General features: G+C 38.8%; 1 protein-coding gene and 1 pseudogene across 1 annotated transcript in view; both read left to right on the top strand.

Annotated features, from left to right (window-relative positions):
* Skint6 (selection and upkeep of intraepithelial T cells 6) overlaps window positions 1-26,427 on the top strand; it is a 482,358-nt gene that overhangs the window by 303,283 nt on the left and 152,648 nt on the right. The gene's annotated exons all lie outside the window — the stretch shown is intronic.
* On the top strand, window positions 3,848-5,423 carry Gm12818 (predicted gene 12818; annotated as a pseudogene).

Raw genomic sequence — 26,427 nt, 5'->3', positions numbered from 1 at the left:
AGCAAAATGTTGGGTCTTGTTTGTGTAGCAAGTTTGTTAGTCTATGTCTTTTTATTGGCGAGTTGAGACCATTGATGTTAAGAGATATTAAGGAAAAGTAATTGTTACTTCCTGTTATTTTTGTTGTTAAAGTTGGCATTCTGTTCTTGTGGCTGTCTTCTTTTAGGTTTGTTGAGGGATTACCTTCTTTTTTTTTCTAGGGCGTTGTTCCCGTTCTTGTATTGGTTTTTTTCTGTTATTATCCTTTGAAGGGCTGGATTCGTGGACAGATAATGTGTGAATTTGGTTTTGTCGTGGAATACTTTGGTTTCTCCATCTATGATAATTGAGAGTTTGGCTGGGTATAGTAGCCTGGGCTGCAGTTTGTGTTCTCTTAGTGTCTGTATAACATCTGTCCAGGCTCTTCTGGCTTTCATAGTCTCTGGTGAAAAATCTGGTGTAATTCTGATAGGCTTGCCTTTATATGTTACTTGACCTTTTTCCCTTACTGCTTTTAGTATTCTATCTTTATTTAGTGCATTTGATGTTCTGATTATTATGTGTCGGGAGGAATTTCTTTTCTGGTCCAGTCTATTTGGAGGTCTGTAGGCTTCTTGTATGTTCATAGACATCTCATTCTTTAGATTTGGGAAGTTTTCTTCAATAATTTTGTTGAAGATGTTTGCTGGACCTTTTAGTTGAAAATCTTCATTCTCATCCACTCCTATTATCCGTAAGTTTGGTCTTCTTATTGTGTCCTGGATTTCCTGGATATTTTGCGTTAGGATCTTTTTGCATTTTCCATTTTCTTTGATTGTTGTGCCGATGTTCTCTATGGAATCTTCTGCACCTGAGATTCTCTCTTCCATCTCTTGTATTCTGTTGCTGATGCTCAAATCTATGGTTCCAGATTTCTTTCCTAGGGATTCTATCTCTAGTGTTGCTTCGCTTTGAGTTTTCTTTACTGTGTCTACTTCCCTTTTTAGGTCTAGTATGGTTTTGTTCATTTCCATCACCTGTTTGTATGTTTTTTCCTCTTTTTCTGTAAGGACTTCTACCTGTTTGATTGTGTTTTCCTGTTTTTCTTTAAGGACTTATAACTCTTTAGCAGTGTTCTCCTGTATTTCTTTAAGTGATTTATTAAAGTCCTTCTTGATGTCCTCTACCATCATCATGAGATATGCTTTTAAATCTAGGTCTAGGTTCTCAGGTGTGTTAGGGTTCCCTGGACTGGGCGAAGTGGGTGTGCTGGGTTCTGATGATGGTGAGTGGTCTTGGTTCCTGTTAGTAAGATTCCTTCGTTTACCTTTCGCCATCTGGTAATCTCTGGAGTTAGTAGTTATAGTTGACTCTGTTTAGAGATTGTTCTTCTGGTGATTCTGTTACCGTCTATCAGCAGACCTGGGAGACAGATTCTCTCCTCTGAGTTTCAGTGCTCTGAGCACTCTCTGCTGGCAAGCTCTCTTACAGGGAAGGTGCGCAGATATCTTGTATTTGGACCTCCTCCTGGCCGAAGAAGCAGGCCCAAAACAGGACCTTTCTCAGACACTGTGTTGCTTTGGCAGTTCCCAGAAGCTGTCACCTTCTGTGGTACAGACTCTCACCTAAGCAGACTAATTTCCTAAGTTCGGCGGGTCCCGGACCAAGATGGCGACCACTGCTGCTGTGGCTTAGGGCGCCTCCCCAGCCGGGCGGGCACCTGTCCTCCGGTCCGGACTGTGGCCAGGTGTCCCCTGCCCACAAAGGGTGCTGCCTCAGCGGCTTTGTGCTTCTGACTCTTCCAGAAGCTGTCAGGTTCTCTGGCGCACCCTCTCACCTGTTCAGACTAATTTCCTAAGTACGGCGCGTCCCGGACCAAGATGGCGACCGCTGCTGCTGTGGCTTAGAAGACTGCTTTTTAATAATCCCTTTTAGTGAGTAGGATAGAAAACGATTTTGTTTATTGCACATAGTTATAGCAATGCTTATCACGTAAAAAAATATCAGGGGAATCTTCTTTTACTGGAAATGTTAAATAGCCCAAATCTATGTAAATATTTTGGGCAATAACAACTGGAAATAATTTGTAGATAATTTCTTCAATCCATTAGTTTTCATTACCTGGATGGTATTTTGTTGGATGCTTCTGACAGAGATACTCCAGAGAAAATCTTTTAAGAAATACAAACCATTCCTCTATGCTTGCTGTAAAAGATTGACATACCTCAATTCATAGTGGCCATGGAAGAGTAAATGATGTCTGTGAACACCAAAGTAGAAAAGTGTCCATGAGAATATGGTATGCATGCATGATGGTGTTTAATTCATCTATAAGTAATAGAATTGCAATTTTTATGGCATGAGGCAAATGAAACAGAAAATTAATATTTTCACTGATATAATGCAGAACTATAGATACCATATTTCTTCACTTTGTAGATTAGAGAATTTATATAAATATGAGTAAATTGATAAAATGGTTTATATTATTGTGAAAACAAGATTGTCTAGGATGTAAAGGGAACACAAAGTACAGGGAGAAAAATGCGACTTTTGGAGAGTGACACAATAGTAAATTCTTGTGATATGTCTACATGAAAATTTCTTAAAGAAATTTATTGTTATATACAATGTTTATATGCCAAAAAAGTTAAAATGGCAAACTCATGTACACTTTTGCCAAACTTCTCTTTCATAAGAGCCCATCTACTTACTCTAGATGTCCTCAAATGGATACCATATGTCCATCACATAGGCAATTGGGAGTGACTGTTTCTGAATACCTTTAACATTTTTTATTCCTATATTTTCTGGTTTTGCTGGTGAAGCTTCTGACAAAGCAGTTTTTAAAGCTGGTGTAGCCTTTATATCGATTAAATTGGAACCACATTAACAATCCCTATTCCCTCAACTTTATGAGGGAGTTGTAAGATGAAACTTATGTGTCAATATCCACATTACAAAAAAATATATAGCAATATAGATACCTAATTTTTGAGCATCCAATCTCAAGTCAGTAAAATCTTACCTATAATCATGTGAGCAATACCAAGTAAACTCTTTGGTTTACCAAAGTAGATTTAGATGGACTCATTGGTCTCTCATGTGCCCTCTGATGAAGTTAGAATTTCTTTTCCTATGGAGAATTGCTTGCAGAGGAATCATTATCTCCTTTTAACAATAGACAATGAGGGCCTGATCAATCTGTACATAATGCATCTGTGCAGGTTAAACTCGATATCTATACATTTTTCCATGTGATATGAAATGAAGACCCTCTTTTCAGTAATGTCAGATACATCACTTCTATGATGAGTTATGAATCATGCAAGGAAGATGAGACATCTCAGAATATGTCATTCATTCAGAAGGGTGTTCATAGTGTGGAAATCTTTCTTCAGATAGCATCAAGTGGAATGCCTCATTGGTGAATGTTGATTGTTTCAGTTAGTATGGAGATTCACTTCAGATGCATGAGTCATTCACTATCTAGTGCAATAACTGCAAGAAAAACATAGCACACAAAATCATAAGAAACAACTATTAAGTAGTCACATTCCTTTACTCTAGATGATAAAACATGGAAAGGAAGGTTGTTTGCGTTCCTACCAAGAATTGTCCCAAAGGAGTGTAGGATCAAATAAGAGAAAACCAACAACAAAAATAAAAAAAATGAAACAGACAAGGATTCTACTGTCCACAACACTAGTCCCTCATTTGAAATAAAAATGGTTGGGGGTCATGTTTGAGAAGATGTCAGCTTATAATTTCACAAATTTGGAAGGAGGGAACAAGTTAGAACTTTGCTTAGGTGCCCTCTTTTGGAATGAAAACTTACAACCCATTGTCAAAAAGTATTCAAATGAGAAGGAATAAGAACAATAGCATAGCGCGCAGCCACCTCCCGGCCTTGGTATCCCCAGGGCGCGGCGACCCGGTGGCTTCGGTGCTCAGCCCCTTCTTCGGCACGAAGACACGCTACGAAGATGCCAATCCCTGGCTGCTGGTCGATCCGGTGGCGCCGCGGCGGGACCCGGAGCTGCTGGCGGGGACCTGCACCCCGGTGCAGCTGGTCGCCCTCATCCGTCACGGCACCCGCTACCCTACCACCAAGCAGATCCGCAAGCTGAAGCAGCTGCAGGGGCTGCTGCAGACCCGCGAGTCCCGGGATGGCGGGAGCCAAGTGGCCGCCGCGCTGGCCGAATGGCCGCTGTGATATGGTGACTGGATGGACGGGCAGCTGGTGGAGAAGGGGCGGCAGGACATGCGACAGCTGGCCCTGCGTCTGGCTGCCCTCTTCCCAGACCTCTTCAGCCGGGAGAACTACGACCACCTGCGGCTGATCACCAGCTTCAAGCACCGCTGTGTGGACAGCAGCGCCGCCTTCCTCCAGGGGTTGTGGCAGCATTACCACCCAGGACTGCCACCTCCCGACGTCTCAGATATGGAGTGTGACCCTCCAAGAATTAATGATAAACTAATGAGGTTCTTCGATCATTGTGAGAAGTTCTTAACTGATGTGGAAAGAAACGCGACGGCTCTTTATCATGTAGAAGCTTTCAAAACTGGACCAGAAATGCAGAAGGTCTTACAAAAAGTTGCAGCTACTCTGCAAGTTCCAGTGAACAGTTTAAATACAGACTTAATTCAGGTAGCTTTTTTCACCTGTTCATTTGGCCTGGCAATTAAAGGTGTCCATTCTCCCTGGTTTGATGTGTTTGACGTAGATGATGCAAGGGTTCTGGAATACTTAAACGACCTGAAACAGTACTGGAAACCAAGTTATGGCTACACCATTAACATCGGTCCAGCTGCAACCTATTTCAGGACATTTTTCTACACCTGGACAAAGCAGTGGAGCAGAAGCAAAGGTCTCAGCTGGTCTCCTCTCCAGTCATCCTCCAGTTTCGACACGCGGAGACGCTCCTGCCGCTCCTCTCCCTCATGGGCTACTTCAAGGACAAGGAGCCTCTGACCGCTTACAATTTCGAGGAGCAAGTTAACCACAAGTTCCGAAGTGGTCACATCGTACCTTACGTCTCAAACCTAATCTTCGTGCTTTACCACTGTGACAACGCGCAGAGCCCCGAAGAACAATTCCAGATACAGCCGCTGCTGAATGAGAAGGTGCTGCCCCTGGCTCACTCGCAGAGACCTGTCAGGTTGTATGAGGAGCTCAAGACCCACTACCGGGACATTCTTCAGAGCTGCCAAACTAGTAAGGAGTGCAGCCCGCCCAAAGTGAACATCATGTTCGATGAGCTCTGAGGACCTTCGGCTGTGCCATACTGAGGGGTGGTTGTGTTTGCAGGAGGTAGCTACTCTAGAGGCCGCGGCAGGAGGAGCTCTGTGAGTCCAAGGCCAGCCTGTTCTACATAGTGAGTTCCAGGCCAGCCAAGACTACATAGAGCAATAAAGCCTGGTCTTTCTGTCTTTCCACAGAAAATAATAGTTTCTTTCAGGATCTGGACATACGGGTAAGACATGACTCTCCCTGGAGCAGCTCTCTGCAGAACAAAAACTAATTCAACGAAGCAGCTGTCCCTCCCAGCGTTTGCAGAGCTGAGATTTTCCTAATGACCTAAGAAGATACTGACGTAGAATGGTATTAGAAAATGACACTTCAAAAATGTTGGATACCAAAGCACGGTAGCTGCCGGGTGAGCGGCAGTGATTGGCAGAGATGGGGACTTGAGTGACCGTGTTTGGGTTCCCTCCTTCTCCTTCTTGCAGAGCACAAATGATATCGCTTAGTCATAAGTGTGGTAGACTGGATCCTGACGCAGAAGGAGGTCTGATATAATATCCATCCAGACAAGAAATCGGCATGCTACCAAGAACCAGGTTGAAGCAAAACTGAAAGTGTGGGATATTTTTGTTGACGTTATTTATAAAAATATTTCAACACTGTCAATAATTGCCTTTAACCTCCCAGTAGGTCTTGCAGAATCATCTTCATTTCATCAGACCTGTTGGGGGTGAACAGTAATAATAGGAGGCCCAGCCTGGCAGACGCTTGCTGATGCTCCTTGGCTCTTGCCTGCTTGTCTTTTTCATTCCATCATGGCTTCCCTTTTCATAGCTGGATCTTACATAAAGTGTTCCTTTTGGTGGTTTGGATTTTTTTTTTAAATAAAGACCTTATCTGCCGAATTTAATTGTAGAGATTTGAACCTGATCAAAGAAATTTTGAGTTCTCTCAAATACCATAAAAGTGTTTGCTACAATAAATAAAATTCTTGTGACTTAAAAAAAAAAAGAACAATAGCATAACCAAATCAAGCATCCTTTTCAGTATCATGATGGGACAGGCAAAGAAATCATGATATATATGGATTAGTCTCTCTCTGAACTACTGAAAATTGGGAAAATTTTAAAATAAAAGTGAGTTCATTAGAATCTGGTTTTACTGGCTGGTTTTGGGGGTCAGCTCGACCCAAGCTGGAGTTATCACAGAGAAAAGAGCTTCAGTTGAGAAAAAACTGCCATGAGATCCAGCTGTAAGGCCTTTTCTCAATGTTCAAGAGGGGAAGTCCCCCTGTAGGTGGTGCCATCCCTGAGCTGATAGTATTGGGTTCTATAAGAAAACAAGCTGAGAAAGCTAGGGGAAACAATCTAGTAAGTAACATCCCTCCATGGCCTCTGTATTAGCTCTTGATTTCTAAACTGCTTGAGTTACAGTCCTGACTTTCTTTGGTGATGAACAACAATACAGAACTGTAAGATAAATAAACCCATTACTCTTCAACTTTTTTCTTGGTCATGATGTTTGTGCAGGAACAGAAACCCTAACTAAGACAGTGACTTCAGAGGCTATGGAACATGGGAACATATGGGACAACATTGATCCCACAGAACTGGAGAAATACTATGACCCCTCCCTCCTACATGGCATGAGGCAATACAAGGACTTCAGTCTGGATGACTGAGTCACAGGAGACACTGAGAACACTTTACTGTCTCCAGTTATGATTTGCATAGTGATCAGGGACTGATAGCAAAATATTGGCATCACCAAGCAGTTTGGGTGTAGATAAGGTGCTCGGTGCCCAGGTTACAACGCTGTTTATAAGTTTCTTACAGAAAACCAAATATAAAGATAAAGTTTACACAATCAACATAGTATATATAGAGAATGAGGTAGACAAGAGGGTCTGTTAGGTTCACACAAAGAAGAATGTGACAGCTGTCATGCTAAGGACATTTTCACAGAATTATCAAATGTCATAATACCACTGAACTTATAGGAGACTTTAAAGCCTGATAAAATTTCATGTAGAACATAATAGATAAAAAGCATAGGAAAATCATTGAGGATTTCATGGTGAAAGTCAGTAATTTCCTCCCAGCATATGTGGTATACATATACATATACCACATATGGTATCCCATACTGATAGGGACAACACACTTGAAGACTTTCATCCATCACCTTTCATTAAACATATACAGTTGATTTAGAAAAGAAGCTGTGATGCAGCTCAGGTAATGGTAGGAGCAGTGCAGTAGGCTCATCAGGCCACAAGTACTCTTCCTCCTAAAGCCTATTCAGGAATGAGAAGCACAACTTGGCACAGACTGAAGACTCTCAAAATTAACAATATCTGCAAAATCTCTGAAAGAACAGCCTTGCAAAAATTGGAGATCAGAAAGCTTACAAAATATGATTGGACTGTAAATGGATAGATGTCCAGCATTTGAACCAACACTACTTTTTATAATTAAATAATTGATATAAAGTTACCTTCTTTACATGCAGTACATATCCTGTCTCATGAACTTGATTAGTGTTCTTTTAGCACTCCAAAACCAACTGACTCTTCTTCAAGTTAATAGTAGTAAGCTTTCAACAATCCTGTCCACCCTCTGTTAAAGAGACTTTGCTGTGTAAGGCAGTTAAAGACCATGTTGGACATTGCAGTAAACCGAGGCAAGCAGCAAGGATCATAATAATGGTAAATAAGGACAAAGGCTAATGACTGGAAATTTATCTCTGCCTTGCTATTCAGGATACAAAATCTCCTTTCTTCTAGCAATTAGTTCCTACAGAAAACAGCTGGGGAAAAGAAACTTAGTTACTAGTCTTCTTTTCTGTTTCACTCTGGGAGCATCACTAGTTAGGGTAGATGCTTAGATTTCATTGGCTATTCAAACACCAGTAGAATATAGAAAGCAAGAAAGCAAGGAAGAAAGCAAGGAAGGTAGAAAGAAAGGAAGAAAGGAAGAAAGGAAGAAAGGAAGAAAGGAAGAAAGAAAGAAAAGAAAGAAAGAAAGAAAGAAAGAAAGAAAGAAAGAAAGAAAAAAAGAAAGAAAGAAAGAAAGAAAGAAAGAAAGTAGCAGGCAAACAGATGCATGAAACATGAATACCAGATGAAGCAGATAAGGAAAATTCACAATTTTTTTTAAAATTTTTATGTATAATTATAATTGATCACATATTTCTGCTTGTTTATTTTTAATTTTTATTGGTTATTTTATTTATTTACATTTCAAGTGTTATCCCCCTTCTTGGTTTCCCCTCTGTAAACCACCTGTCCTACCTTTCCTCTCCTACATCTATGAGGGTGCTCCCCTCACAACCACCCACTCCTGCCTCACTGCCCTAGCATTCCCCTGCCCTGGTGAATCAACCCTTGATAGAACCAAAAAGTATCCTATCCCATTGATGCCAGATAAGACCATCCTCTACTCCATATGCAGCTAGAGCCATGGATCCCTCCATGTGTACTCTTTGGTGGGGGGCTCTTGGGAGGCTGGTTGGTTGATGTTGTTGTTCAGATGGGGTTGCACACCCCTTCCACTTCTTCAGTCCTTTCCCTATCTCCACCTATGGGGTCCTTGTGCTCAGTCTGACTGTTGGCTGCAAGGATCCGAATATGTATCAGTAAAGTTCTAGCAAAGCCTCTCAGGAGACGTCCATATCAGGCTCCTGTCAGCAAGCACTTCATGGCAACAGCAGTGATTGGGTTAGTTGGCTGTTAGTTGGTTCCAGAGGTGGTGTAGTCTCTGCATGGCCTTTCCTTCAGTCTCTGCTCCGATCTTTATCCGTTATTTCCTTTAGACAGGAGCAATTCAGGTTTAACATTTTTGAGAAGGGTGGGTGACCCCATCACTCAACTGCGGGATGTACCTAAAGTCTGGATATGGTCTCTACAGGTTCTGTCTCCCCTTTGCTGCATATTTCAGCTAATGTCATCCCCTTTGATACAGGAAGCCTCTTGCTTTCCTGGAATCTGGGACTTTCTGTTAGCTACATCTAGTTCACCATCGTCCCATTGCTACATACTTCTGTTCAAATTCCTGACTCTCTCCACATCACTCCAGTCTCCTCTCATACCTGATTCTTCCTCTCCCTTTCCTCTCCCCCTCCTTACTTCATCACAAGTCTGCCCACCCTCTAACTCCAGTAACTATTTGGGTCCCCCTTCTAAATAGTACTGAAATATCCCCATTTTGGTCTTCCTTCATCTTCAGCTTCATAAGGTCTATAAGTTGTATTATGGGTATTTTGAACTTTTTACCCTTAATATCCCCTTCTTACTGAGTACTGTATGTTGTTTTGTGACTGGGTTACCTCACTCAGGATGATATTTTCTAGTTCCATCAATTTGCCTAAGAATTTCAAGAAGCCATTATTTTTAATAGCTGAGTAGTTCTCCATTGTGTAAATGTACCATATTTTGTGTATCTATTCTTCAGTTGAAGGACATGTGGGTTCTTTCTAGATTCTGGCTATTATAAATAAAGCTGCTATGAATATAGTGGATCATGTGTCCTTGTAATATGTTGGAATATCTTTTGGGTATATGCACAGAGTGGTATAGCTGGTTTCTTAGGTAATACTATTTCTAATTTTCTGGGGAATGGCCAGACTGATTTCCAGAGTGGTTGTACCAGCTTACAATCCCACCAACAATAGAGGAGTGATCCTCTTTCTTCACATCTACTCCAGCCTCTGCTGCACTTAGGGCTTTGATCTTAGCCATTCTGACTGGTGTGAGATGTAATCTCCGGGTTGTTTTGATTGATGACTAAAGATGTTGAAAATTTCTTTAGGTGCTTCTCTGCCTTTTGATATTCCTCAGTTGAAAATTCTTTGTTTAGCTCTGTACCCCATTTTTAAGAGTGTTACTTGATTCTCGGGATTCTACCTTCTTGATTTCATTGTATCTATTGCACATTATCTCTCTATCTGATGTAGGATTGATAAAGATCTTTTCCCAGTCTGTTGGTTGCAATTTTGTTCTATTGACGGTGTCCTTTGCCTTACAGAAGCTTTGGAATTTCATGAGGTCCTACTTATCTATTGTTGATCTTACAGCATAAGCCATTGTGTTCTGTTCTTGAATTTTTCCCCTGTGCTCATAAGCTCAAGGCTCTTCTCCATTTTATCTTCTATTAGTATCAGTGTATCTGGTTTTATGTGGAGAACCTTAATACACTTGGACTTGAGCTTTGTACACTAGATAAGAATGAATTGATTTGCATTATTTTACATGTTGACTACCAGTTGAACCACCACCATTTGTTGAAAATGCTGTTTCTTTTCCACTGTATGGTTTTAGCTCCTTTGTCAAAGATCAAGTGACCATAGGTGTGTGGGTTCATTTCTAGGTCTTCAACTCTATTCCATTGATCTTCGTGCCCATTTCTGTTTGAATAACACACAGGTTTTACTAATATTGTTCTGCAATACAGCTTGATATCAGTGATGGTGAATCCCCTAGAAATTCTTTTACTGTTGAGAACATTTTATGCAATCTTGTTTTTATGGTTGTTCCAAAGGAATTGGCAATTTTTCTTTTTAACTCTATGAAGAATTGAATTGGAATTTTTATGGGGAATGCATTGAATCTGAAAATTGTTTATGGAAATGTAGACATTTTTACTATATTAATACTACCAATCTATGAGAATGGGAGATCTTCTTCTGAGATCTTCTTCAATTTTTTTCTTCAGACACTTGAAGTTCTTGTCATATAGAACTTTCACTTGCTTACTAGAGTGACATCAAGGTATTTTATGTTATTTGTGATAATTGTTAAAGGTTTCATTTCCCTAATTTATTTCTCAGCCTGTTTATTCTTTTAGTAGAGGGAGGCTACTGATTTATTTGTTTATTTTTTGTTTGTTTGTTTGATTTTTTTATATCCAGCCAAAATGCTTAATTTGTTTATCAGATTTAGGAATTTTGGGGGTCACTAATGCAAACTATCATATCATCTGCAAATAGTGATATTTTGACTTCTTTCTTGTCAATTTGTATCTATTTGACTTCCATTTGTAGTATAATTACTCTGGATATGACTTCAAGTACTATATTGAATATATAGGGAGAGAGTGGGCAGCCTTGTCTAGTCCCTGATTTTAGTGCAATTGCTTCATTTTTTTTCCATTTAGGTTGATGTTGGCTACTGTTTTACTGTATATTGCCTTTACTATGTTTAGGTATGGGCCTTCAATTCCTGATTTTTCTAAGACTTCTACAAAGAAGAGATGCTGAGTTTTGTCAAATGCTTTCTCAGTATCTAAGGAAATGATTATGTTTTTTTTTGTATGTGTATTTGTTTATACAGTGCATTACTTTGATGGATTTCCATATATGGAACCATCCCTGCATCCTGGAGATAATTGCCTACTTGATCATGATGAATGATTGTTCTTATGTGTTCTTGGATTCAGTCTGCAAGAATTTATTGAGTAGCTTTGCACTGATATTTACAGTGAATATTGGTTTAAAGTTCGCTTTCTTTTGGGGCCTTTTTGTTATTAACATATAAGCATAATTTTGACTACATAGAATGAATTGGGTAGTGTTCCTTCTGTTTCTATTTTGTGGAAGAGTTTGAGGTGTATTGGCAATAGGTATTTGAAGGTCTGATAGAATTCTGCACAAAAACCATCTGGAACTAGGCTAGTTTTGGTTGAGAGATTTTAATGACTGCTGCTATTACTTTATGGGTTATGGGAAGGTTTCTATGGTTTATCTGGTCCTTATTTAAAATTGGCACCTGGGATCTGTCTAAAAATTTTTCAATTTAATGCAGATTTTCAAGTTCAGTTGATTATAGGATTTGTACTATGATCTGGTGATTTTTTTTTTTAAATTTCCTCTGATTCTGTTGTTTTTGTCTTCAATTTCATTTCTGATTTTATTAATTTGAATAGTGTCTATATGCCAGCTGGCTAGTTTGGGTAAGGGTTTATCTATCTTTTTTATTTTCTCAAAGAATCAGCTCCTGGTTGTGTTGATTGTTTGTATAGTTTTTGTTGTTGTTGTTGTTTGTTGTTTTGTTTTGTTTTTTCTACTTGGTTGTTTTCAGCCAAGTTTGACTATTTCCTGCTGACTACTCCTCTTGGCTCTATTTGTTTCTTTTTTGTTCTATAGCTTTCAGATGTGCTGTAAAGGTGCTAGTGTATTCTCTCTCCATATTCTTTTTAGAGGTACTCAGAGCTATGTGTTTTCCTCTTAGGACTTCTTTCATTATGTCCTATGACGTACCTTCATTTTCATTAAATTCTAAAAAGTCTTTAATTTCATTCTTTATTTCTTCCTTGACCATGTTATCATTGAGTAGAGTATTGTTCAGCTTCCATGTGTATGTGAGCTTTCCATTGTTTTTGCTGTTATTGAAAACCAGTCTTAGTCCATGGTATTCTGATAGGATGCATGTGATAATTTCAATCTTCTTCTATCTGTTATGGCTTGTTTGGTGAGCAATTACATGTTCAATCTTGGATTCAGTACCCTGAGGTGTGAGAAGAATGTATATTTATTTGTTCTAGGGTGAAATATTCTACAGATATCTGTTGATTCTACTTTGTTCATAACTCATATTAGTTTTACAATGTCTCTGTTTAGTTTCTGTTTCCATGATCTGTGCATTGCAGAGAATGGGGTGTTAAAATCTCCCACTATTATTGTTTTAGGTGCAACGTGGTTTTGAGCTTTAGTAAAGTTTCATTTATAGATGTGGGCATCCTTGCATTTGGAGCATAGGTATTTAGAATTGAGAGTTCCTCTTGGTAGATTTTTCCTTTGATGGGTATGACATGTCCTTCCTTATCATTCTTAATAAATTTTATTGAAAGTCAATTTATTTGATATTAGAATAGCTACTCTAGCTTGTTTCTTAGGACCATTTTCTTGGAAAAAATTTTCCAGACATTTACTCTGAGGTAGTATCTGTCTTTGTCACTGAGTTTTGTTTCCTGTATGCAGCAAAATCCTGTATCCTGTTTTCTTATCCAGTCTGTTAGTGTATGTCTTTTTATTGGGGAATAGAGTCCATTGCTGTTAAGAGATATTAATAGTTACCTTACTCAGGATGATAATCTACAGATCCATCCATTTGTCTAAGAATTTCATAAATCCCTTGTTTTTAATAGCTGCTTAGTACTCCATTGTGTAAATGCACCACATTTTATATATCCATTCCTCTGTTCAGGGACATATGGGTATTTTTTTCGAGCTTCTGGCTATTACAAATAAGGCTTCTATGAACATAGTGGAGCATATTTTCTCATTACATGTTGGAACATCTTTTGTGTATACGTCCAGGAGTAGTATTGCTGGATCCACAGGTACTAGTATGTCCAATATTCAGAGGAACTGCCAAACTGATTTCCAGAGTGGATGTAACAGCTTACAATCCCTCCAGCAATGGAGGAGTGGTCCTCTTTCTCCACATCCTCTAAAGCCGGTGCTTTCACCTGAATTTTTGATCTTAGCCATTCTGACTGGTGTGAGATGGAATCTCAGGGTTGTTTTGACTTGCATTTCCCTATTGACTAAGGATGTTGAAATTTTTTAGGTGCATCTCAATCATTCTGTATTCCTCAGTATAGCTTTGTACCCCATCTTTAATGGGGCTATTTGTTTTTCTGGGGTCTGCCTTCTTGAGTTCTTTTTATATATTGGATATTAGTCCACTATCAGATTTACGACTGGTAAAGACTTTCTCTCAATCAGTAGGTTGCCTTTTGTCTTACTGACAGTGTACTTTGCCTTACAGAAGCTTTGCAATTTTATGAAGCCCCATTTGTTAATTCTTGATAGTACAGTACACGCCATTGGTGTTCTGTTCAGGAATTTTTCACCTCTGCTCATTCTTCCCCACTTTCTCCTCTCTAAGTTTTAGTGACTCTGGTTTAATGTGGAGGTCCTTGATCAACTTAGACTTGAGCTTTGTACAAAGAGACAAGTATGAATCAGTTCACACTCTACTACATGCTCACTGCCAGTTGAACCAGCATAATTTGTTGAAAATGCTATCTTTTTCCCACTGGATAGTTTTAGCTCCTTTGTCAAAGATCAAGTGACCATAGGTGTGTGGGTACATTTCTGGGTCTTCAATTTTATTCTATTGTTCTATCTGCCTGTAACTATACCAGTACCATGCAGTTTTTATCACAATTGTTCTGTAGTACAGTTTTAGTTCAGGAATGTTGATTGCACTAGAGGTTCTTTACTTGTTGAGAATAGTTTTTGCTATCTTCCATTTTTTGTTATTCCAGATGAATTTGCAAATTACCCTTTCTAACTCTGTGAAGAATTGAGTTATAATTTTGATGGGGATTGCATTGAATCTGTAGGTTGGTTTCAAGAAGATGGCCACTTTTACTAAATTAATCCTGCCAAGCCATGAACATAAGAGATTTTCTATATTTTGAGACCTTTGATTTCCTCATTCAGCGATTTGAAGTTCTTATCATAAAGATCTTTCAATTGCTTAGTTAGAGTCACACCAAAGTATTTTATATTATTTGTGACTATCCTGAAGGGTGTTGTTTCCCTAATTTCTTTCGCAGCCTGTTTATCCTTTGAGTAGAGAAAAGCCACTGATTTGTTGAGTTGATTTCATATCCAGCTACATTACTGAAGTTGTTTATCAGGTTTAGGTGTTCTCTGGTGAAATTTTTGGAGTCACGGATATCTACTATCATATCATCTGCAAATGGTGATATTTTGGCTTCTTCCTATCCAATTTGTATCCTTTAGTCTCCTTTTGTTGTGTAATTGCTCTTGGTAGGACTTCAAGAACTACAGTGAATACATAGGGAAAGAGCAGGTAGCCTTGTCTAGTCCCTGATTTTAGTGGGATTGCTTCAAGATTCTCTCCCTTTGGTTTAATGTTGGTTATGGTTTGCGGTATATTGTTTTTACTATGTTTAAGTATGGACCTTGAATTCTTGATCTTTCCAAGACTTTTATGATGAATGGGTGTTGAATTGTGTCAAATGCTTTCTCAGCATCTAATGAGATGATCATGTGGTTTTTCCTTTGAGTTTGTTTATATAGTGTATTATGTTGATTGATTTCCACTTACTGAACCATTTCTGAATCCCAGGGATGAAGTTTACTTGATCATAATGGATGCAATTTTTTTGTTTGTTTAAGGCAAAATTTATGAAGAAAGAATATAAAGTTAATATAAGATCATATTTTTAAATATCCTTTGGGGGAAGAGTCACAAGAATTTAAAATAGCTTATTTTTTAGAATATTAGCCATAATAAAGTAAAATAAATCTGATAAAATAGGACTATATTTTTTCCAGAAAAAAACTCCACTGTTGAATCATATTTCTGAGCTACATTTTAATTATGTATATACTTATACAGATATTTGTAATACAGACTTTTAAGTATAGAAAATTAAGATATCAGAGCATACGTAATGATTTGACCAAAGTAAAAGGTAACATCTTTTCAGCATCTCTTGTTGTTTTTGAAACCCCCAATTTTAAAAAGCTAAGACCTGTTATTTAATAAGCTTTTCCCATTATGTTTTTGCTTATCACACAAAGTGGGCTGAGAATGTGACACACCTCAACACAAGTCTAGACATGACAGAAAGTGACAAGTGAGTTAACAGTTTCTCACAACAGCAGTGCTGACCATGTAAACTGTGCTCAGTGACTCTCTTAACCATCCTCATACACAAAACCAACCAACTTAGCTACGGCTCCAATGCCAGCAAACAGCAATGCCAACTCATCTAAGACTCTTCCAGCTAGAGTTTTAAATAATACAGTTATATTCAATTTATTTATGGCTGAAAGAATCAAGTATATTATGATGAATGCAGATAGCTTTATGCATGTAAATAGCCTTCATTAAGTCACTAAATTCAATACATACATGAGACCGCATATTATGTCACTCATTGAGACTGACTAAAGTAAAAGCCTGACAGCACCCATAAAACTGCCTTCTAAATGTTCAACTCTGTGAGTTAGTGGAATGCTTACTTCAATCCTTTGTAAATACAGATCACAGAAAATATAAAAAGAATGGAGGTTTTTATTCCTATTAAACGACCCCCTTTTCAACCTATAGGAAAACTTGCTGAAATACGCTAGACCTCAGTAACAATGTTTTCATAAGAGGATGGAACTTCTCTTATCCTTTGTGGTAGCAAATACATTTTAAATAAAATTCTAGGTAAAAGATATACCGTTTGACTGGGGGGTGGGGTGGTAGTGGTAGGGTTCCATCCTTGATTCTGGAGGGCTCTGATTTTCTTCCTGGCACAGCGTGATGAAGATTTCCTACATCTGTTGTGGTCCTGTTGTGGGCAGAGGAACCTCTCAGGAGCAGTCTTTCTCCCTCAAGTCAAATACGCATCATATAGCTATTGCCAACAATTTACCATATACTTTCTGTCCCACACTAAGGGCTAAATGGAAGATCACAAAGGACACGATACCTACGGTACTATTAAAAAGATCACACTATGTCAGAAATATAAAACTACACATTACTGAGTTAATGTCACATAACATTATATGCCTAATGTATAACTAGTGAAGGATAAATAAACACTTCTATTTAAGCACTGGGATAGTACTATGCGCTAAAGGTCATTCCGCCTAAAAGCCTACACAGCACCTTCACTGTGTTACATGCCCAGTCTAACTTAAGAACTTAGTATTTTGCACTAAACAAAGAGCAATACTTATAATAGAATGTCTACTTTTTGATGAAAGGCAAATCATTTAGGTAAAGGCACTTACAAACTCAATGTAGCTAAATAATATTACACATATGTTTACATGTAAAGTTGTATCTACAAGCACAATGCAAACACGTTTGTAAATAGCTACTACTAAATACTTGATTTGTAGTTTTCAAAAACACAACAAAAAGGTAAACATTATCCAAGGCCGCCTGCTGTATTATAACCACCAGGTCAGGGAGGGACTCTCCAGCGCTGGGAAGAGCAAGGCTGAAGAAAGCCTACAGCTCGCTGGCTCCTGAAAAAGGAGCGATGTGAACAGCTTCCCAGCAGTAGGAACCAATGTAATAATTAATAATACTAATAAAGTTAGTGATAAGATTTTAAGGTAACAATTCATTATTACTCTACAGGGCCTTACTGGATCAGGGATTTGCCTGGGTACCTATGATTTCTCTTTCCCTACCCCATGTTGATTTTAAAAGATTTGTTTCATCTAACATTCCAGCCAACAGCCTCTTCTTGATTCTTCATTTAAACCCAGTATTTCAGCATCTGTTAGAACTGGTCTCAGGGACCTTCCTCACTACTAAGGGTTGAGTTTTACTTTTATTTACATCACCCCAAAATGTCATATATTTCAAGTACAATTTATAATGAACCTTTATTTTTAATATTGGCAATAACATTTTAATATCAAGATTTTTAGACCAAGAGGCACCTTTGGCACATTTTAAAGTAAAATATTGAGCAAGGTATGTGGTATTCCCAGCAGCTGGGAAGCTGAGACAAGAGTTACCACATGAAGCTCAAGGCTAGCCTGGGCTACACAGCCGGGCCCTGTCTCAGAAAATAAAATAACGGCTGGGCGGTGGTGGCACACGCCTTTAATCCCAGCACTTTGGAGGCAGAGGCAGGTGGATCTCTGAGTTCGAGGCCAGCCTGGTCTACAGAGTGAGTTCCAGGACAGCCAGGACTACACAGAGAAACCCTGTTTCGAAAAACCAAAAAAAAAAAAAAAAAAAAAAAAAGGAAAAAAAAAATAACTGTATAATAAAAATTGCGGATTCTGAAACTCTAAGCATTCATTAGATACACATGCAACTCATAACTAATGAGGCCAAATAGCATTTAACAGTCTTAAATGATCATCTGCTGACTTCAGAAGATGATCAGCTTCCAGATGGCCAATTCCTATTACACTAAGCTGACATCTAATCATTAGTTTAAAAAAAATATGAAAAAAAAAGAAAAAAAATTAAGAAATCACTAGCAACTTCTGTAAAAGATAGGGTCTAAGATGAGTTCTAAAAAATATAAAAGCTAACTGCAGATTTCATTACAAGCGACCTGTGCCAGGCATGAACTGTAGCTTGCCTAACACGCACCAGGCTCTGTCCCTATCCCCAGCACCCCCACCACACTGACCCAGCACACTGCTCATAGACTTTAACTATGAACGACATAAAGAACCACAATAAACACTTTGTTGAGAGAACACCGTAGGATACATCTATATGGCACAGGCTAGAAACTACCTCTGGCTGGATTATTTACAACTATAAAAGAAGAAACGATACACTTGCTTTCTGGGAGGCTAGGAAGGGTACATATGGTTAAATGCTCTATTTACAAGGCTATTTACAAGTAATTCCTAAAAGGCTACTCAAACTACTTAAGTCAAGATGACTATCAGTCAAGAAAGTACAAGTATTTAATCCAGAAGAATGTGGTCCCATCAATTTGAGCATTTTCTGAGAAAATGTTCAGTGTTGCTTAACTAAATGATCTAATTACAAAGCATTTACAAGTCATCTTTGCTTTTCCCAACCTTGCAATCTGCAGCTTACAGATGCTTACTTGGCGAAATAAACAAATTCTTTATATGTTCTATCATACAATTACATTAGCAGTAGAAGCATCACTTCTATAAACACAGGAAGAAAATTCCTAAATCAAAAAGAAAAAAAAAAATAATTTTACTACACTATTCCGAGAGAAAGGTAAGGGGACTCACTATAGCAGCGTTTCACAACTGCAGCCACGAAACTCTTGTGTTTCATGGCGTGATACACACACATACAAACCCTGAATTACCCTAGAACCTACTAATATATTCTACTAAAATAATATATACAAGAAACCTAACACACAAATACTCTGAGCATACAGTTGGCTTCTAATAAAACACACTTGAAGAGACCACCTGATGCCCTAATACAATGTGAAACTACTTTTGGCACTTACCAACTAGGCTTCCTGTCATTACAGGTTGGTTAATGATCAGCAGTGAGAGCTACATATTTTTTAATGTTAGCTTATACTTTTAGTATTTTTTAATTGCCCAATCAACTAGTTAGTAAAATGTATTAATTTCCAATGACAATAATTTGTGTTACTATTTTTCTTCACACCTTAAGGATACAATGTTTTCTTAATACTTTTTTCAGTGTTCAATGATTATGCTAGCTCTGTGAACTACTCTACTGTGGATGAATAACGGGCTCTGCTTCATGCTCATGTTTATGTAGTTGGAAGTCATGGTTTAGTAACAAAGAGGAACAAAGGAGACACACTTGATGTGTGGTACAATGTGCTCTTTAAGCTTTAGTAAAGTTGTTTTTAGTGAATGTGGAAGCCCTTGCATTTTGAGTATATACTTTCAACATTGATAGTTAATCTCAGTAGATTTTACCTTTGATGAGTATGAATTCACCCTCCTTGTCTTTTTGATAACTTTAGGTTGAAAATCAATTTTATTCGATATTAGAATGGCTACTCCAGCTTATTTCTTGGGACCATTTGCTTGGGCAATAGTTTTCCAGCCTTTCACTCTGAGGCAGTGTCTGTCTTTTTCACTGAGGTTGTTTTCCTGTATGCAGCAAAATGTCAGGTTCTATTTATGTAGCCAGTCTGTTATTCTATGTCTCTTTACTGGGAAATAGAATCCATTGATGTTAAGAGATATTAAGGAAAAGTGATTGTTGCTTTCTGTTATTTATTTTTGTTAGAGGTGGAATTATGTCTGTTTGACTAACTTCTTTTGTTTTTGTTTTTTTGTTTTTTTTTTGTTTTTTGTTTTTTTTCCATTTTTTATTAGGTATTTAGCTCATTTACATTTCCAATGCTATACCAAAAGTCTCCCATACCCACCCACCCCCACTCCCCTACCCACCCACTCCCCCTTTTTAGCCCTGGCATTCCCCTGTACTGGGGCATATAAAGTTTGCATGTCCAATGGGCCTCTCTTTCCAGTGATGGCCGACTAGGCCATCTTTTGATACATATGCAGCTAGAGTCAAGAGCTCCTGGGTACTGGTTAGTTCATAATGTTGTTGACCTAGAGGGTTGCAGATCCCTTTAGCTCCTTGAGTACTTTCTCTAGCTCCTCCATTGGGAGCCCTGTGATCCATCCATTAGATGACTGTGAGCATCCACTTCTATGTTTGCAAGGCCCCTGCATAGTCTCATAAGAGACAGCTACATCTGAGTCCTTTCAGCAAAATCTTGCTAGTGTATGCAATGGTGTCAGCGTTTGGATGCTGATTATGGGGTGGATCCCTGGATATGGCAGTCTCTACCTGGTCCATTCTTTCATCTCAGCTCCAAACTTTGTCTCTGTAACTCCTTCCATGGGTGTTTTGTTCCCAATTCTAAGGAGGGGCATAGTATCCACACTTCAGTCTTCATTTTTCTTGAGTTTCATGTGTTTAGGAAATTGTACCTTATATCTTGGGTATCCTAGGTTTTGGGCTAATATCTACTTATCAGTGAGTACATATTGTGTGAGTTCCTTTGTGAATGTGTTACCTCACTCAGGATGATGCCCTCCAGGTCCATCCATTTGGCTAGGAATTTCATAAATTCATTCTTTTTAATAGCTGAGTAGTACTCCATTGTGTAGATGTACCACATTTTCTGTATCCATTCCTCTGTTGAGGGGCATCTGGGTTCTTTCCAGCTTCTGGGTATTATAAATAAGGCTGCTATGAACATAGTGGAGCATGTGTCCTACTTACCAGTTGGGGCATCTTCTGGATATATGCCCAGGAGAGGTATTGCTGGATCCTCCGGTAGTACTATGTCCAATTTTCTGAGGAACCGCCAGACTGATTTCCAGAGTGGTTGTACAAGCCTGCAATCCCACCAACAATGGAGGAGTGTTCCTCTTTCTCCACATTCACGCCAGCATCTGCTGTCACCTGAATTTTTGATCTTAGCCATTCTGACTGGTGTGAGGTGGAATCTCAGGGTTGTTTTGATTTGCATTTCCCTGATGATTAAGGATGTTGAACATTTTTTCAGGTGCTTCTCTGCCATTCGGTATTCCTCAGGTGAGAATTCTTTGTTCAGTTCTGAGCCCCATTTTTAATGGGGTTATTTGATTTTCTGGAGTCCACCTTCTTGAGTTCTTTATATATATTGGATATTAGTCCCCTATCTGATTTAGGATATGTAAAGATCCTTTCCCAATCTGTTGGTGGTCTTTTTGTCTTATTGACGGTGTCTTTTGCCTTGCAGAAACTTTGGAGTTTCATTAAGTCCCATTTGTGAATTCTCGATCTTAAAGCACAAGCCATTGCTGTTCTGTTCAGGAATTTTTCCCCTGTGCCCATGTCTTCAAGGCTTTTCCCCACTTTCTCCTCTATAAGTTTCAGTGTCTCTGGTTTTATGTGAAGTTCCTTGATCCACTTAGATTTGACCTTAGTACAAGGAGATAAGTATGGATCTATTCGCATTCTTCAACATGATAACAACCAGTTGTGCCAGCACCATTTGTTGAAAATGCTGTCTTTCTTCCACTGGATGGTTTTAACTCCCTTGTCGAAGATCACGTGACCATAGCTGTGTGGGTTCATTTCTGAGTCTTCAATTCTATTCTATTGGTCTACTTGTCTGTCTCTATACCAGTACCATGTAGTTTTTATCACAATTGCTCTGTAGTAAAGCTTTAGGTCAGGCATGGTGATTCCACCAGAGGTTCTTTTATCCTTGAGAAGAGTTTTTGCTAGCCTAGGTTTTTTGTTATTCCAGATGAATTTGCAAATTGCTTCTTCTAATTCGTTGAAGAATTGAGTTGGAATTTTGACGGGGATTGCATTGAATCTGTAGATTGCTTTTGGCAAGATAGCCATTTTTACAATGTTGATCCTGCCAATCCATGAGCATGGGAGATCTTTCCATCTTCTGAAAACTTCTTTAATTTCTTTCTTTAGAGACTTGAAGTTTTTAATCATACAGATCTTTCACTTCCTTAGTTAGAGTCACGCCGAGATATTGTATATTATTTGTGACTATTGAGAAGGGTGTTGTTTCCCTAATTTCATTCTCAGCCTGTTTATTCTTTGTATAGATAAAGGCCATTGACTTGTTTGATTTTATTTTATATCCAGCTACTTCCACAAAGCTGTTTATCATGTTTAGGAGTTCTCTGGTAGAATTTTTAGGGTCACTTATATATACTATCATATCATCTGCAAAAAGTGATATTTTGACTTCCTCTCTTCCAATTTGTATCCCCTTGATCTCCTTTTGTTGTCGAATTGCTCTGGCTAATACTTCAAGTACTATGTTGAAAAGGTAGGGAGAAAGTGGGCAGCCTTGTCTAGTCCCTGATTTTATTGGGATTGCTTCCAGCTTCTCTCCATTTACTTTGATGTTGGCTACTGGTTTGCTGTAGATTGCTTTTATCATGTTTAGGTATGGGTCTTGAATTCCTGATCTTTCCAAAACTTTTATAATGAATGGGTGTTGGATCTTGTCAAATGCTTTTTCTGCATCTAACGAGATGATCATGTGGTTTTTGTCTTTGAGTTTGTTTATATAATGGATTACATTGATGGATTTTCGTATATTAAACCATCCCTGCATCCCTGGAATAAAACCTACTTGGTCAGGATGGATGATTGCTTTAATGTGTTCTTGGATTCGGTTAGGGAGAATTTTATTGAGGATTTTTGCATCAATATTCATAAGAGAAATTGGTCTGAAGTTCTCTAACTTTGTTGGATCTTTCTGTGGTTTAGGTATCAGAGTAATAGTGGCTTCATAAAATGAGTTGGGTAGAGTACCTTCTACTTCTATTTTGTGAAATAGTTTGTGCAGAACTGGAATTAGATCTTCTTTGAAAGTCTGATAGAACTCTGCACTAAACCCATCTGGTGCTGGGCTTTTTTTGGCTGGGAGACTATTAATAACTGCTTCTATTTCTTTAGGCGATATGGGACTGTTTAGATGTTCAACTTGATCCTGATTCAACTTTGGTACCTGATATCTGTCCAGAAATTTGTCCATTTCATCCAGGTTTTCCAGTTTTGTTGAGTATAGCCTTTTGTAGAAGGATCTGATGGTGTTTTGGATCTCCTCAGGATCTGTTGTTATGTCTCCCTTTTCATTTCTGATTTTGTTAATTAGGATTTTGTCCCTGTGCCCTTTAGTGAGTCTAGCTAAGGGTTTATCAATCTTGTTGATTTTCTCAAAGAACCAACTCCTCGTTTGGTTAATTCTTTGAATAGTTCTTCTTGTTTCCACTTGGTTGATTTCACCCCTGAGTTTGATTATTTCCTGCTGTCTACTCCTCTTGGGTGAATTTGCTTCCTTTTTTTCTAGAGCTTTTAGATATGTTGTCAAGCTGCTAGTATGTGCTCTCTCCCCTTTCTACTTGGAGGCACTCAGAGCTATGAGTTTCCCTCTTAGAAATGCTTTCATTGTGTCCCATAGGTTTGGGTACATTGTGGCTTCTTTTTCATTAAACTCTAAAAAGTCTTTAATTTCTTTCTTTATTCCTTCCTTGACCAAGGTATCATTGAGAAGAGTGTTGTTCAGTTTCCACGTGAATGTTGGCTTTCCATTATTTATGTTGTTGTTGAAAATCAGTCTTAGGCCATGGTGGTCTGATAGGATACATGGGACAATTTCAATATTTTTGTTTTTGTTGAGGCCTGTTTTGTGACCAATTATATGGTCAATTTTGGAGAAGGTCCTGTGAGGTGCTGAGAAGAAGGTATATCCTTTTGTTTTAGGATAAAATGTTCTGTAGATATCTGTCAGGTCCATTTGTTTCATAACTTCTGTTAGTTTCACTGTGTCCCTGTTTAGTTTCTGTTTCCACGATCTGTCCATTGATGAAAGTGGTGTGTTGAAGTCTCCCACTATTATTTTGTGAGGTGCAATGTGCGCTTTGAGCTTTGCTAAAGTGTCTTTAATGAATGTGGCTGCCCTTGCATTTGGAGCATAGATATTCAGAATTGAGAGTTCCTCTTGGAGGATTTTACTTTGATGAGTATGAAGCCTTGGGTTTTTTTTTTTTTTTTTTTTTGATAACTTTGGGTTGGAAATCGATTTTATCCGATATTAGAATGGCTACTCCAGCTTGTTTCTTCAGACCATTTGCTTGGAAAATTGTTTTCTAGCCTTTCACTCTGAGGTAGTTTCTGTCTTTTTCCCTGACATGGGTTTCCTCTAAGCAGCAGAATGTTGGGTCCTGTTTGTGTAGCCAGTCTGTTAATCTATGTCTTTTTATTGGGGAATTGAGTCCATTGATATTAAGAGATATTAAGGAAAAGTAATTGTTGCTTCCTTTTATTTTTGTTGTTAGAGTTGGCATTCTGTTCTTGTGGCTGTCTTCTTTTTGGTTTGTTGAGGGATTACTTTCTTGCTTGATCTAGGACGTGATTTCCGTCCTTGTATTGCTTCTTTTCTGATATTATCCTTTGGAGGGCTGGATTCGTGGAAAGATATTGTGTGAATTTGGTTTTGTTGTGGAATACTTTGGTTTCTCCATCTATGGTAATTGAGAGTTTGGCCGGGTATAGTAGCCTGGGCTGGCATTTGTGTTCTCTTAGTGTCTGTATAACATCTGTCCAGACTCTTCTGGCTTTCATAGTCTCTGGTGAAAAGTCTGGTGTAATTCTGATAGGCCTTCCTTTATATGTTACTTGACCTTTTTCCCTCACTGCTTTTAATATTCTATCTTTATTTAGTGCATTTGTTGTTCTGAATATTATGTGTCGGGAGGAATTTCTTTTCTGGTCCAGTCTATTTGGAGTTCTGTAGGCTTCTTGTATGATCATGGGCATCTCTTTCTTTATGTTTGGGAAGTTTTCTTCTATTATTTTGTTGAAGATATTAGCTGGCCCTTTAAGTTGAAAATCTTCATTCTCATCAATTCCTATTATCCATAGGTTTGGTCTTCTCATTGTGTCCTGGATTTCCTGGGTGTTTTGAGTTAGGATCCTTTTGCATTTTGTATTTTCTTTGACTGTTGTGTCGATGTTCTCTATGGAATCTTCTGCACCTAAGATTCTCTCTTCCATTTCTTGTATTCTGTTGCTGATGCTCGCATCTATGGTTCCAGATCTCTTTCCTAGGGTTTCTATCTCCAGCGTTGCCTCGCTTTGGGTTTTCTTTATTGTGTCTTCTTTTCTTTTTAGTTCTAGTATGGTTTTGTTCATTTCCATCACCTGTTTGGATGTGTTTTCCTGTTTTTCTTTAAGGACTTCTACCTGTTTGGTTGTCTTTTCCTGCTTTTCTTTAAGGGCCTGTAACTCTTTAGCAGTGTTCTCCTGTAATTCTTTAAGTGACTTATGAAAGTCCTTCTTGATGTCCTCTTTCATCATCATGAGAAATGTTTTTAAATCTGGGTCTAGATTTTCGGTTGTGTTGGGGTGCCCAGGACTAGGTGGGGTGGGAGTGCTGCGTTCTGATGATGGTGAGTGGTCCTGATTTCTGTTAGTAGGATTCTTACGTTTGCCTTTCGCCATCTGGTAATATCTGAAGCTAGCTGTTATAGTTGTCTCTGTTAAGAGCTTGTTCTTCAGGTGACTCTGCTAGCCTCTATAAGCAGACCTGGGAGGGTAGCACTCTCCTTAGTTTCAGTGGGCAGAATATTCTCTGCAGGCAAGCTCTCTTCTTATAGGGAACGTACCCAGATATCTGGTGTTCGAACCGGACTCCTGGCAGAAGTTGTATTCCACTCACTAGAGGTCTTAGGATCCCCTGTGGAATCCTGTGTTGGCCCTTTGGGGTGTCAGGCGACTCCGCTGGCAAGGTAGCCCGGGGCTCGAGTGGAGTGGAAGGGGCTTGTGCCCCAGGTCATGCCCGGGTAGTCTGCTTCCCTATTTACTGCAGTCTCAGGTTCTGAGCGATTGGATTGGGGCAGGTGCTGTGTTCCACTCACCAGAGGTCTTAGGATCCCATGGGGAATCCTGTGTGGGTCCTTGCGGGTGTTGGGCAACTCCGCTGGCAAGGTAGCCCGGCGCCCAAGTGGAGCGGAAGGGGCTTGTGCCTGTTTTTTGTTCTTTTGTTTCAAAGAAAATTACTGTCTTGCTATTTCTAGAGTGTAGTTTCCCTGCTTGTGTTGTAGATTTCCCTCTGTTGTCCTTTGTAGGTCTATATTTGTGGAAATGTATTATGTAAATTTGGTTTTGTCGTGGAATATCTGGGTTTCCCCGTCTGTGGTAATTGAGAGTTTTGCTGGGTATAGTAGCCTGGGGTGGCATTTGTGTTCTC

This window comes from Mus musculus, chromosome 4, assembly GCF_000001635.26.
Source record: "Mus musculus strain C57BL/6J chromosome 4, GRCm38.p6 C57BL/6J".
In the NCBI taxonomy this organism is placed as follows: domain Eukaryota; kingdom Metazoa; phylum Chordata; class Mammalia; order Rodentia; family Muridae; genus Mus; species Mus musculus.
Note: the sequence above shows the minus strand (reverse complement) of the source record. Positions and strands in the feature narration are given on the sequence as shown.